Source organism: Pseudorca crassidens, chromosome 8, assembly GCF_039906515.1.
Source record: "Pseudorca crassidens isolate mPseCra1 chromosome 8, mPseCra1.hap1, whole genome shotgun sequence".
Taxonomy (NCBI): Eukaryota; Metazoa; Chordata; class Mammalia; order Artiodactyla; family Delphinidae; genus Pseudorca; species Pseudorca crassidens.
This window is the reverse complement of record NC_090303.1, coordinates 63,201,443-63,215,194: the sequence shown is the minus strand read 5'-3', so window position 1 is coordinate 63,215,194 and position 13,752 is coordinate 63,201,443. Positions and strand designations below refer to the sequence as shown.

Here is a 13,752-nt window from a genome sequence, read left to right as displayed (position 1 = left end):
GGTGCAGTGGTTGAGAGTCTGCCTGCCGATGCAGGGGACGCGAGTTTGTGCCCCGGTCCGGAAACATCCCACATGCCGCAGAGCGGCTAGGCCCGTGAGCCATGGCCAAAAAAAAAAAAAAAGATAAATCAACAAGGACCTGCTGTATAGCACAGGGAACTTTACTCAATATTCTGTTATAACCTATATGGGAAAAGAATCTGAAAAAGAATGGAAATATGTATATGTATAACTGAATCACTTTTCTGTACACCTGAAACTAACACAACATTGTAAATCAACTATACTCCAATATAAAATAAAAATTAAATTAAAAAAAGAATAACTTCAATTGCAAAAAAAAAAAAAAGAAGAAATGTACAAGAAACCTAGAATATTTTATTATACCAGATATAAAGAAAGCTATCAGACAGTTAGAGTCACGTTAAATGACTCTGCAGCCCACTAGTCAATAAGAACCATTGACCAGGCCTGACTACTGCTCCATGGGATGGGAGACACCTGGGATTCTTGACTGCTGGACCCACAAGGACAGCAGGCACCGTAACCACCATTCAAACCTCCTCGTCAATCGCATAGTGTGGGCAAACCTCTGGTCCCAGGAATATGGCCTGGTGGGCCACAGGGGCCTGACGCCCAAGGGCAAGTGTGCAAGAGCTAACTGCAAATGTGTGTTCCACTGTGACTCAGCATCGAGGCTCCCTGGAATCAGTTCTCAGGTCTGGCTGTGTAGAGACAGATGAGGCCACAAAAAATTAAAAATGAACCAAAAACCACTGAGCAGAGAGAGGGCAGTATGAGCAACAGTAAGAATAAAAACTCCAACAAGAGGAAGATATATTAGGCTAGTGATTTGTTGAAAATTAAAGCTTCTGAATTATAACACATTTCCCTTTCACTTTTTTTGACCCAGACCAATACCATGTTTATTTCACAAACACTGGGAAGATGGGTTGGAGGTAGAGGTGGGACACGGGTGCAAAGCTGCACACAGTCATCAGCAGCCCACTCGCCACACTGAGGGTCCAGCCAGGCAGTGCCTCCAAGTCCACAGGCAGCAGAAGTGAGTGTAGGGAGGGCCCTGAACACCAAGCCCCCTGAAAGCCTAAGGGGCACAGCTCCAGCTGTCCCGGGAAAACCACAAATAAATAAGAGTGGGGGGGTAGCCCCACCCACACAGATCATCTAATCACCCATCTTCACTCTGGAGGTCTGAAGGATTGCAACGCTGACCTCAAAGAGGCCGATGGCACTGCCAAAGATCTCCACAATGAGAATCTTTACAAAGAGGCTGGGGTCCTGCACATCAGCCAAGGTGGCTCCACTGCCCACGATGCCCACACAGACTCCACAGAAGAGGTTAGACAGGCCCACTGTGAGGCCAGCCCCAAACAGGGAGTAGCCTGCATGGTAGTTTTGATGGCCAATGGCCTTGGGGTCAGTAGCACTGCAAGGCTCAGCCCTGTTGCTAATGACAATCGCCATGATGATGCCGTAGATGGCCACAGCCTCACAGAAGATGATGCTGATCAGGTTCTTGGTCTTAATCCTGGGGGCCTTCACCCCTTCCCCAGTGATGGAAGAGCCAGTGATGCAGATGCCCCATGCCGCCCCAACCACAGACAGGGAGATAGCTAGGCCAATGCCCAGGTTTGACCACATGATGGGGGAAGTCTCCGTCAGGAACCATGCCACATCAAAGCGGGAGCCCAAGTCAAAACTGGCGTAGCAGATTCCCATGACGAGCAGGCAGGCCCTGAAGGCCACGAAGACCCCGGAGTACAGCAGCACTAGGCCCGTCATGGCGGCAACGACGCCATGGGGGGGTGGGAGCTCAAACCGCGTCCCTGCATCCGCTGTCCACCCTGCAGCCTGTGGGCCCGCCCTGCAGTGTCACCTCCCCTTTCATTTTCATTGTGATTCCTTTTCCCTGTTATTTTTCATTGTACCAGTAACATTATTTTTAGAGGAAAAACATTGAAATACAAACATTAATATATGTATTTGAAAGTAGATATTTTCCCAATACTAAGCACATGCTGTATCATATATTTTCCATGTTAAAAATATTCTTCTCTCTGTGGGAGAGAGCCAGCTGTTTAGTGGTACGCAAAGGAACTTATTTTACTCTTGATCCACGGAACCTCCTAGGGGACACCACTGTAAAATATGTCAATGTTTTTTTTTCCTGGAAATGGTCTACTAAATATTTAATCTCTTTTCTTTATTATCATCAGAAATTAAAACATTAGCATGAAAAAGTTTAAAATTTCTTAATTATTTTTATTTGAGAAAAGTATACTCATTAGAATATATGGAATATTAAACCCTAAATAAGAGGACTTTATATCGAAAGAAATATCATTAATCATCTAATATAATGAATGTCAAAAATTCTATTTGTGTTCCTGCCAAAATACAGAAACTTATTTTTAAAAACTGAACTATTACTTTCTTTGTGTGTGTGTGTGTGTGTGTAATTCAGATTTTATTGCTTATTATATCATTCCATACAACTTTAAGTAAACAGACTTTGAGAAAATATACTGGGAATATTAAACAGATGATGGCAATATTGATGAAAATGTTCAAGTGTTTTACATAAGGTAGTAAGAGGCACCACTGCCACCATCACCCTCCGAAATTTGTATGTTTCACATAAAAAGAGTAAAATAGTTTATTGGCATTTAACTAGCATTATTCTTTGTAATTTATGCACCAAGATACACCTAAACAACTGTAGAATCTTCAGAGCAAAACAAAGCATTTTCTTTCACTAGCAGATATAGCAGTTTCAGTTTCTTTAAAAAACAAGCAAACATGGGCTTCCCTGGTGGTTCAGTGGTTAAGAATCTGCCTGCCAATGCCAGGGACACAGGTTCGAGCCCTGGTCCGGGAAGATCCCACATGCCACAGAGCAACTAAGCCTGTGTGCCACAACTACTGAGCCTGTGCTCTAGAGCCTGTGTGCCACAACTACTGAAGCCCGCGTGCCTAGAGCCTGTGCTCCGCAACCAGAGAAGCCACCGCAATGAGAAGCCTGCGCACCACAACGAAGAGTAGCCCCCGCTCACCGCAACTAGAGAAGGCCCACACGCAGTAACAAAGACCCAATGTACCCAAGAATAAAAATAAAATAAATAAATTTAAAGACCAAAAAAACCAAGCAAACAAATCAACACAACTACACACACAACCCCAAAACAAAAGTTGGCATATTTCAGTGGTCCTGAATTTTCATGTTTCTATTGTATTAATTAAAGAAATAAAATGTGATTCAGCATTTAAAAATGAGACTGATCTTCTTCACCATAATTATACTTACTTTATAATTCAAACGATTTAACTGAAGCCGATGTTAACCCAGCAAAAACCATGGATACAACTCAAACTGCTCTTTGGCTAAGAAAATTTCTTTAAAAGTTAAATATTCTTTAAAAACTCAAACCCAAGCTGCACAGGTGTAACTTTAAGAACCAACAACTGACCCTTCCAGAAAGCACAGCAGTAGTTCCAAGTGTTTTGAAGCTGGGGAACATATACAGAATCACTGTAAATCGCACACACACATCAGTAACTTCCTGATAAAACTGTACTAATAGTTTCCTCTATTACTGACTAAAAAAATAAATCAAGCAGGTACTACGGTTCAGCATTTAAAAGACTTCTATACCTATTTTTACAAAGATGCTTGGGCTGAGACATACATTTGTATACTTGAAAACAAACAAGGCTTGAAATGTGGTTTTATGTGAAACCACTTAGAAGAACTCAGTCATCAAAAAACTAAAAATACACAACAGATAAATAGGAATTTATTAAAACCACTGTCTCTAACAATATAAAAATTAAATATTAAGGCATCTTTTACTCTCATCTTGGTGTATGCAGCAAAGAGAAGTGTTTTAAATAGGAACCAGCACTTCTATTTCAAATGCTTTCTAACACATTTGGCAGATTTTTTTCCTTTCTCCTATTCCACATTCCGTTGAAAGCTCTCATGATCAAACATCATGACCCAAACCAAAAGAAAAGTATAAACAGATATTGACTTATTAAAAAGCAGTTCACCCTTGAAAAATAAAAAGGAACTACAAAGAATATTCTGTATAGGGAATTTCCTGGTGGCTCAGTGGTTAGGACTCTGTGCTCTCACTGCCGAGGGCCCGGGTTTGATCCCTGGTCAGGGAACCAGGATCCCGCATGCTGCATGGTAAAAAAAAAAAGAATTATGCATAAAGTTCAAATACTAGTATTTAAATTTCTCTGAAGCAATTTGCGCTTCAGTAATTAAGAGAAAGAAGGGATGAAGACTTAAACACAAGAAGCCTATTAATATGGATCACGCTGTGGACTCGTTCACTCAGTAGTCTGCTCTGTTGAGAAGAGAATTTGAAAAGGGCTTCATACTCCCTTAAAAAACAAAAATCACATTCACCAGAATAAGATCATTTAAATTAACACTGATTATATATAATTCCCCATATTTGTCCACTTATGAAGCTCAATTTCTTCATAAAATATACTAAACAGTAACATTTTCACCTTTTATTAAGGCAAGTTTGGGACTTTTATGTTTGTAGAGTAACAGGCCATAGCATGTAATCTTGCCAGCCCTCCCGCCCCCATCAAGTGTGAATGTGATCAAGCCTCTACCCCCAGCTACCAACCTATGAAACTACAGATGTTAGAAGAACATGTTAAATTATTTATGCCTAAAGGATCCAATCAGCAAAATCCAGATCTTGGAAAACTGTACAGGACAAATGACCCAATTTCTTCAGCAAATTGGAAAAAAATACAAAGTTGTAGAGGAGGAATCTGTGGTCACTTGAAAGATTTATCAACTAATGGCCTTGTGTAGACTTTAGTTCAGTACCAATTCAAACAAACTAAAAATAAATATGCCTCCACACACACACCTGTACATAAGCAATTATTCGTAACAGCCAAAAAAATGGATAAACAAAGCCTGGTAAATCCATACAAAGGAATATTATTCAGCCACAACAAGGAATGAAGTTCCTTATTCATGTTACAACAGATCAACCTTAAAAACTTTATACAAGTGAGGGTGTTACCGAACCAGGTTTGTTCTGCCGGATGCGCAGAAAGTCAAAATGGTGAGACGCCGAGGTTTGCAGCGAAGTGAGACGGGAAGACAAATCTCAAATCTGCCTTCCCAAAGGCAAGGGGCTCAGGTATTTATGGGAAAAAGAACAAAGAAGCAGGGCACTCTGAGGCGTGGAGAGAGAGGAAAGGTTATTGGAAAAAGGTGTGATAATTGTTCTGGGCAGGCCTCTCTGCACGTTCAATATGTCACAAGTGGATGCTCCCGTATGCCCAGCTGAAGGGTCAGTGGTCCTATCCAGTCCTAAGCAGCTCGGCTCAAACCAGACAGAGCTGACTCTTGGCTCAACTTGAAGCCGAGGCAGCTGACTCCAAGTTCCTGGAAAACACCTTGGGCAAACATATTGTTTAAGCTACGTGCTGCTTGGAGGACCCGAAAGTCTTAAAACTTTGATTAGTGAAGGAAGGTGACATGGATTGCACCATGGTTTCAAATGAAGCCAGACATAAAAGACCACATATTGTAATTATTCCACTTATATGAAATATCCAGAAGAGGCATACCCACAGAAATTAATTTGGAAATGGGTAGCGACTGCTAATGGATACAGGGTTTCTTCTAATGGATACAGGGTTTCTTCTAGGTGTGATGAAACTAGTGGTGATGATTGTACAATTTTGTGAAAATACTATAAACCACTGGGCTGTACACTTTAAAAGGGTGAATTTTATGGCATGTGAATTGTTCCTCAGAAAATACAGCATTCGTGGGACAAATGGAAATTTGAATACTGACTTGCTACTTGATAATATCAACAGTTTATAATATTAAAAAAATTTATTTTTTGAGATACATTCTCAAAAATTTACAGATGAAATACGATGCTAGAATTCGCTTTAAAAATAATACAGAATAGGTGGGAAATCATTATTTTGAGTAAGGATTACATCAGGCAAGAATCATCAGTGGATTCTGTAATGGTCCTAACATATGTCCACCAATTCTTTGATATTCTCCCTTCAAGAGTTGGGACTTCAGGGAATTCCCTGGCGGTCCAGTGGTTAGGACTTGGCACTTTCACTGCCAAGGGCACGGGTTCAATCCCTGGTCAGGGAACTAAGATCCCACAAGCCGCGCAGTACGGCCACAAAAAAAAAAAAAAAAAAGTTGTAACTTAAAAAAAAATTTGGAGCTAAATTTCCCTTCTCTGGAATGTGGGCTGGACTTGGTCCCTCACATCTAATGACTTGACTGTAAAGGAGGTGACAGTGTGTGACTTCTAAGACTAGGTCACAAGGCTTTGCCCTCTCCTTGCCCTCTCAGGGATCACTTGCTCTAGATGAGGCCAGTACCATGCTATGAGGACACACAAGCAACCCCAGGGAGAGGCCCATGTGGCAAGGAACCGAGGCATCCTCAGTTCCCACTAACTAAGATCCCACAGGCTGTACGGTGCGGGGGCGGGGGGGGGAGTTCTAAAGAACACAATTGACAAAATTGGAATAAGAATGGTACAGTAGATAAAACTATTGAGTCAATGTTCAATTTACTGAGGTTAATAATTATACTATGGTCTATAAGAGAATATCCTTTTTCTTAGGAAATACACAATGAAGTATTTAGGGATAAAGGGTTGTGATGTATGTTACACTCAAATCGCTCCCCCAAAAAAGTGTGTGTGTGTGTGTGTGTGTGTGTGAGAGAGAGAGAGAGACCTACAAATGAAGCAAATGCAATAAATATTAATAGATGAAAGTAAAGGGTAATGGGTATTTGGTTTTTTTACTATTTTCATTTTTGCAACTTATATGTAGGTTTGAAACTATTTCCAAATAAAAACTTTAGAAAATCATATGGCGGGCTTCCCTGGTGGCGCAGTGGTTAAGAATCCACCTGCCAATGCAGGAGACATGGGTTCGAGCCCTGGTCCAGGAAGATCCTGCATGCCGTGGAGCAACTAAGCCCATGCACCACAACTACTGGCCTGTGCTCTAGAGCCTGAGAGCCACAACTACTGAGCCCTGTGTCACAACTACCAAAGCCTGCACGCCCTAGAGCCTGTGCTCTGCAACAAGAGAAGCCACAGCAATGAGAAGCCTGTGCACCGCAACAAAGAGTAGCCCCCACTCACTGCAACTAGAGAAAGCCCGCGCACAGCAACGAAGACCCAACGCAGACAAAAAAAAAAAAAAAAATCATACGGCAAAAATATTCTACGGGAGGGAGGAAAATAAGTGAGGGTAAAGATGAAAAAGATTGACTACAGGGGACTTCGCTGGCAGTCCAGTGGTTAAGGCTTCCAATACATAGGTTGTGGGTTCGATCCCTGGTCAGGGAGCTAAGATCACACATCCTCAGGGCCAAAAAACCGAAACATAAAACAGAAGTAATATTGTAACAAGTTCAATAAAGAGTTTAAAAATGATCCACATAAAAGAATTTTAAAAAAAAAAAAGAAAAAGATTGACTAAAATTGATGAGTACTGAAGCTGAGTGGTTTATTATAAAAGGCTTAGGAACTTCCCTGGTGGTCCAGTGGTTAAGACTCTGAGCTACCCCCAATGCAGGGGGCCTGGGTTTGATCCCTGGTCAGGGAACTAGATCCCGCAGACCTGGCACAGCCAAATTTTTTTTTTTTTTTAAAGGAAGTTTATTATACTCTCCTGACTACTTTTGTATGTATTTGAAAATTTCCACAATGAAGGTAAACAACACTGAAGCGACTGAACTTGAAGATCCCCTCTGTCTCTCTGAGTTCAATGGTTTTTTTTGAGCATGGTGGGTTATGGATGATGTAAATTTGAGTTTCACCTTCGTTCAAGTTTTTCCTCCAAAAATTGGGGATAATAATTTCTACTAACAGGATTATTAACTTTATATTACACATGTCAAAGTTGTTAGCACGTTCTCTAGCATATCCAATTGTTCAATATGTGTCAGTAATAATTATTACTATTGGATGAATAAGTGAAATATAAAGATTAATTTCCACTTGAGGTTAAAAGAAGTATTGTCTTCGGAGTTTGTTGTTAAGGGATTAGACCTGCATAACCACGACCATTATAGGCATAAGGTATTGGAATAGGTCCACCCTGGGTTCTGCGGAAAGAACAACGTCCTTATAATTAATTAGGTTAACTCCTATGCGTTAAGAAATTTTTTTTTTTTTTTTTGCGATACGCGGGCCTCTCACTGTTGTGGCCTCTCCCGTTGCGGAGCACAAGCTCCGGATGCGCAGGCTCAGCGGCCATGGCTCACGGGCCCAGCCACTCTGCGGCATGTGGGATCTTCCCGGACTGGGGCACGAACCCGCGTCCCCTGCATCGGCAGGCGGACTCCCAACCACTGCACCACCAGGGAAGCCCAAGAATTTTTTTTTTTAACAGGATGTAACAGAGTCCTCTATTTACCCAAAATATCTTGACCAGAGCCCCCAGTAAAAGTACAAGACATAAAATTAGGAGCTTTTCCATCATTAAACAAAGGACTGGTGGAATCAAGCCTGCATTAAAAGTTGTGGTAAAACACACATAAAATTTACCATGTTAAGTAATTTTAAGTGTACAGTTTGGTGGCATTAAGTACATTCAAATTGTTGTGCCAGCGTCACCACCATACACCTCCAGAACTTTTTATCTTGCAAAACTGAAACTCTGTACCTATTAAACAATAGCTCCCCATTCCTCCCTCCCCCCAGCCTCTGGCAACCACCCTTCTAATTTCAGTCTCTGTGAGTCTGACTGTTGTAGGTAACTCACACCAGGGGAATCAATACAGTAGTTGTCCTTTTGCGACTGGCTTATTTCACTGAATGCAATGTTCTCGTGGCTCATCCACATTGCAGCACGTATCAGGTTTCTTTCCTTTTTAAGGCTGAATAATATTCCATTGTACGTATATGTATCCACCATATTTTGTTTATCCAGCGATGGACACTTGGGTTGTGCACACCCCGTGATGACTGTGAAAAATGCTGCTATGAACCTGGGTGGACATATATCTCCTCCAGTCCCTGCTTTCAATTTCAAGCTTGGATTTTTACAATTTGTGGGAGAAAGTTGTATTTTAAATTCCTCTTACCATCTGGCATTTAATTTGTTTGTTTGATGTGTTTAAGTGACCGGTAAGGGGACAATGATGATGCTTTTCCTGATAAAATACTAACATGAATGGTCTTGACCTATTCATAATAGCTAAGCTTCCGTTTCATTTCAGGTGAGTCCCTTCACGTGCAACACTACTCACATGACTACTGGAAAGTTACTTCGATTGGAGGGATTTGAAATAGCAACATTGTTTTAGGCTTTGGATGCTGGGTGAGGATGGGGAGAACTGAAGCTGGTCAAGTTCATGGGAAAGGGCCTGGTTTCTCTTCAGCAAAAGTCTTCCTCTTTGAGGCCTGAGAACTGTTACTCGCTCACGTTTGATTTTCCCTGTGTACCCCCGTACGATGGCACTTCTTCCCTCTTTCCTGGAGGGTTACATAATTATGCAGCTCGACATCGTGGGCCTTTTTCCCCCTGACAGTACTTTCTGGAACTGCTAGATTTCCAGATGAGAACTGTTTATTCTGGATCAGACTTAAGTTGGTCATCTGAATTCTCGTGGGTATGGAGAGTTTTTCTTACCCTTGGCCTACTTTTTGTGCTGCTAAATATCCTCTTACAGTTCCACCAAGCACTTTGTAAGACAGAAAGAGTTGAAAGCACTGCTTCTTTTGCTTTCTCGGTTCCTCTGGCTGTTTCAGTGCGTCAGTTACATGGTGCTTCTCTGGTAAGCCACAACCACAGAGGAAGGAAAGGAAGGTTTTGTTCACGTCACAATGTAAATCAAGTGCCTACTATGTGCCGTGCTCCAGGCCTCATAGTTCATTACAAAACCGGAACAGTAAGGATGGTGATAGAAATACATCCAGGGCTCAGTTGGGGGAAAAAAGGCACTGAAGGCCTGAGGGCTCTAATTCCCATGCAGTGTGCTTGTATTCTGTGTCCTGGCACAGTTCAGAAGTAGAAAATCACCATTGTGTTATTGACCTCATATATCAACTCATTTTTCCATGTTCCCATAGCAACGTGGGAGAAACTGAGAAAAGATATAGGAAAGAGGAAGAAAAAACGCAGGGGAAGCAAGCTGGCCTCCTGCTTCCTCTGTATACTTCAGTAGATCCTGCATTTTCCTCTTCTCGTTACCCCAGTTTCCACAGTGATTGTTCCGATAGCTGTCAAATGTGACCATGAACATCGCACTCACTAGTATAACACTGAAGCATCATAACTCAGTCCTCCTCTGTTGGTTGTTCCCAGTTTTTCATTTTTCACTATAATGAAAAATGCTATGACAAAGAACTCCATGCACATGGCTTTTTTCTTTTTCTTTTTTTTGCCTTTTGGATTATTTCCTTGATATTAACTCTTAGGAATGGAATGCCAAGCAGGCTTGGGGGGGGGGTGGATTAAGTCCGTTTACATTGAGTTGGACGCTCTCCTGATGAAGGTACAGGGTCATAAAAATGTTCATGCCTGCGTTTTCGACACTCCTTAAAAGTACATCTCGTTGAAAGCAATGAAATAAGCGTTAGCTTAACATTCACACACACTCAAAAAAGAACTCCGCTGGAGTGTGCAGGAACTCGATACAGTACAGGAAGCACTGTGTCATGGAGACCTAAATAAGGAAGGAATAAACAGTCATGTGCTGGGGAAGGCATCCTCTTCAGTCACATCATCCGGGAGGATTTCGCTGGAGCAGCTTCCCACCTAAGAGAGGATTTGAAAACCACCAATCTACCTCCTTTCTTTTATTCAGAACATAGGCCCAGAGAAGTCTTTTTTTAACATGCCCAAGGTCACATAACAGGCTAGGACTGTATTCTGCCTTCAGCTTTTGGGGTTCTCTGTACAGACATCCTCTCCTAGTAAGTAAGGGAAACTGAGGTAGCGACTGGAACCCAAGGGAGGAGGCCCTGAGGGAGGCGGCCCACGTGCTTCCTTGGGCCTTTCCTCTCTCCTCTTCCCATCTCTCTCCCAGCCTAGAGGGATGAGAAACACCATCTTAAATCGGGTGGTGGAGCCTTCATTTTATTGTTTTCCTTTATACCCTACACATTGGATAAAAATTCATTTGAATCTCTTCAGTTGTTAATCTATAAAGAATTAAAAATTGCTGAAAGCAAACGTGTATTCAAAGCAAACTGCGTATCAGATACACTGCCCATGCGTGTGCTTAGGAAATTCACACTTTCCTTTTATATCCAATTATGCTGTTCATTTCTGGTCCCCCCTCCTTGAACCCTAGGAATTCACACCATTTTCTTCATTTTCCTTTCACCTGTCTGTGGATTGTGACCTTTCACCTTCCAGTTACATATATCTTCTCCCTTCTCCCAAAGTCACAAATCAGAACTGTCCATGCATCCAATGTTTACTAAGGGCTTACTACGTCCCAGGCACTGTTCTAGTCCCTGAAGACACAGGAGTGAATAAATCAGAAAGAAATCCCTCCTCACTTTCTATGGGAGAAGATGGACAATAAACAAATATGAACACAAATAAATGCATCGACAACACATTCGTCATCTAAACCCACTGCACCCATGGGAAACCCAAGGTTCAGAGGTGGTGAGTAATAAGCAAGTGTGGGTGCTGGATTTCAAACCCAGGCCTGTCTACATCCAATTTATGAGATCCTAACTTGTAAGCTACAAAGCCCTGAGCAAAAGCAAAGACTGATGCTGATTACTGTTGCCAAAGTCTAGCAAAATGAAAATGCAGGCACTTTTTTTTGGTAATTTTCACTTGTCAGAGACACCAGCCTTTTTGGGTTTGCAGTTTTCTTGAAAGATGTGCCTGAAAAATGGAAACCATATTCCTTCCATTGACCATGCCTACCTAACTCCAGAAACAAATTACAGTTTGAAATGGTTGGGGTTTTTATGATTAAAAATTTTTTTAATGTGTCTTATGTGTACAATTTGATTTTAACTATGTATATACTTATGAAACCACATAGATCAAGTGAAATAGTTGATTTTAATCAACACTATGCTTGGCCTTGATATCTGTCACAGCTTGAAAGTAGATAAAGTATCTTTTGGTCCCCAAAGAAAACAACTTGATGTTTGTTTGAAATGCTTTGTTTTGTGAAGTTGATATAAAGGCAGTTGCACTTTCTAAAACTTTCCAGCTTACTTGATGGAAAGTATTTCATACTCCTGACCCTGGGAAGGCAGCTACCTCATCCAACAGAAGTCCTCAACATACAGATGACCCCTTACAGGTACTTCTTTTCCTTCCTGTATCGGCAGGGATTTCCCCCCTCCTCACTCTTTCCTTAATCCTTGTATTCTCACCAAGAGTGATCTCCGGTGGTTTCTATACTTCTCAGGTTCCTTCTGGCTTTAGCATCCCCAAAGACTGTTCTCTTCCTTCTTTCTCCTCTGTCATCACTCCATAACCGTTCCTAGGCCTATACTCACTGACCTGCTCTTCTGCATCACAGGCCACAGGCCCCCCCCTAGGGTGGACTGAAAATCTGCTCTTATCTTTACTGTCTCTACTCAAAATCTTAACCATCTTCACTCAAGGAGCAGTGTGAATGCCACCTCCTACAGGAAGCCTTCTCTGATTGTCCTAGCTGAAAGGACTGCCATGGCACTTTACTGGACCTCTCAAGACACTCATCACATTTTTCACTATCAAATTTTTTTTATCAGATCTCCTCTTGTCTCCTGGAGCCCCGACAGCACCTCACCCACAGCAAGTAGTTTTGTGACTGAAACTTGACTTACTCCTGCTGGGGCTATGCAGACAGGAGCTATGTTTTCAGCTGTCAAGCTGTAAGTTACATTCTTCTGTCTGTTGTGCGGAGCATTTCAGTTCTCTAGCACCTTCTACTATACTTCAGTACATACTCTGGCTTTCTGACATGCAGGCTTTTATGAGCTGAGACACAGCTCCCATAAACAACATTGTCCATTTAGGAAACCCATTCTGCATTCCCTAAGAATTGTATCAGAAACCTTGGAAATACAATCTGCTCTTCAAGGGAGAATAGTCACAGAATTTAACCTGATAATTTAAAAGGAAACAAAAAAAACGTTTTCCAACCAGGAGTAGTGACTAGTATCCTTCATTTCCAAGGAGACCCAAGAGGAAAAATTCTAAGTATTCATTAAGCCCAGATGCTCAAAGGAGTGGAATTAATGGCACACAAAATAAAAATGTTTTAAACTTCGAGTCTCAAAATGTAGGATCTATCACTAATAGAAAAACACACTTTAAAAGTTGTAAAATATAAGATTTTAAAATTTCAGGGACTTCCCTGGTGGCACAGAGGTTAAGAATCTGCCGGCCAATGCAGGGGACACGGGTTCGAGCCCTGGTCCAGGAAGATCCCACATGCTGCAGAGAAACTAAGCCCGTGGGCCACAACGACTGAACCTGCGTTCTAGAATCCACGAGCCACAACTACTGAACCTGCACGCCACAACTACTGAAGCCCACGTGCCTAGAGCCCGTGCTCTGCAACAAGAGAAGCCATCACAATGAGAAGCCCGCGCACCGCAATGAAGAGTAGCCCCTGCTCGCCGCAACTAGAGAAAGCCCACGCGCAGCAACCAAGACCCAACGCAGCCAAAAATAATTTATATGTATTAAAAAAAAGATTTTAACATTTCAGTCCTT

General features: G+C 41.9%; 1 protein-coding gene and 1 pseudogene across 2 annotated transcripts in view; both read right to left on the bottom strand.

Annotated features, from left to right (window-relative positions):
- The window catches only part of AVL9 (AVL9 cell migration associated), a 98,975-nt gene that overhangs the window by 15,724 nt on the left and 69,499 nt on the right, over positions 1–13,752 (bottom strand). The gene's annotated exons all lie outside the window — the stretch shown is intronic.
- Positions 1–13,752, bottom strand: part of LOC137229174 (V-type proton ATPase 21 kDa proteolipid subunit c'' pseudogene) — a 29,476-nt pseudogene extending 15,724 nt beyond the window's left edge.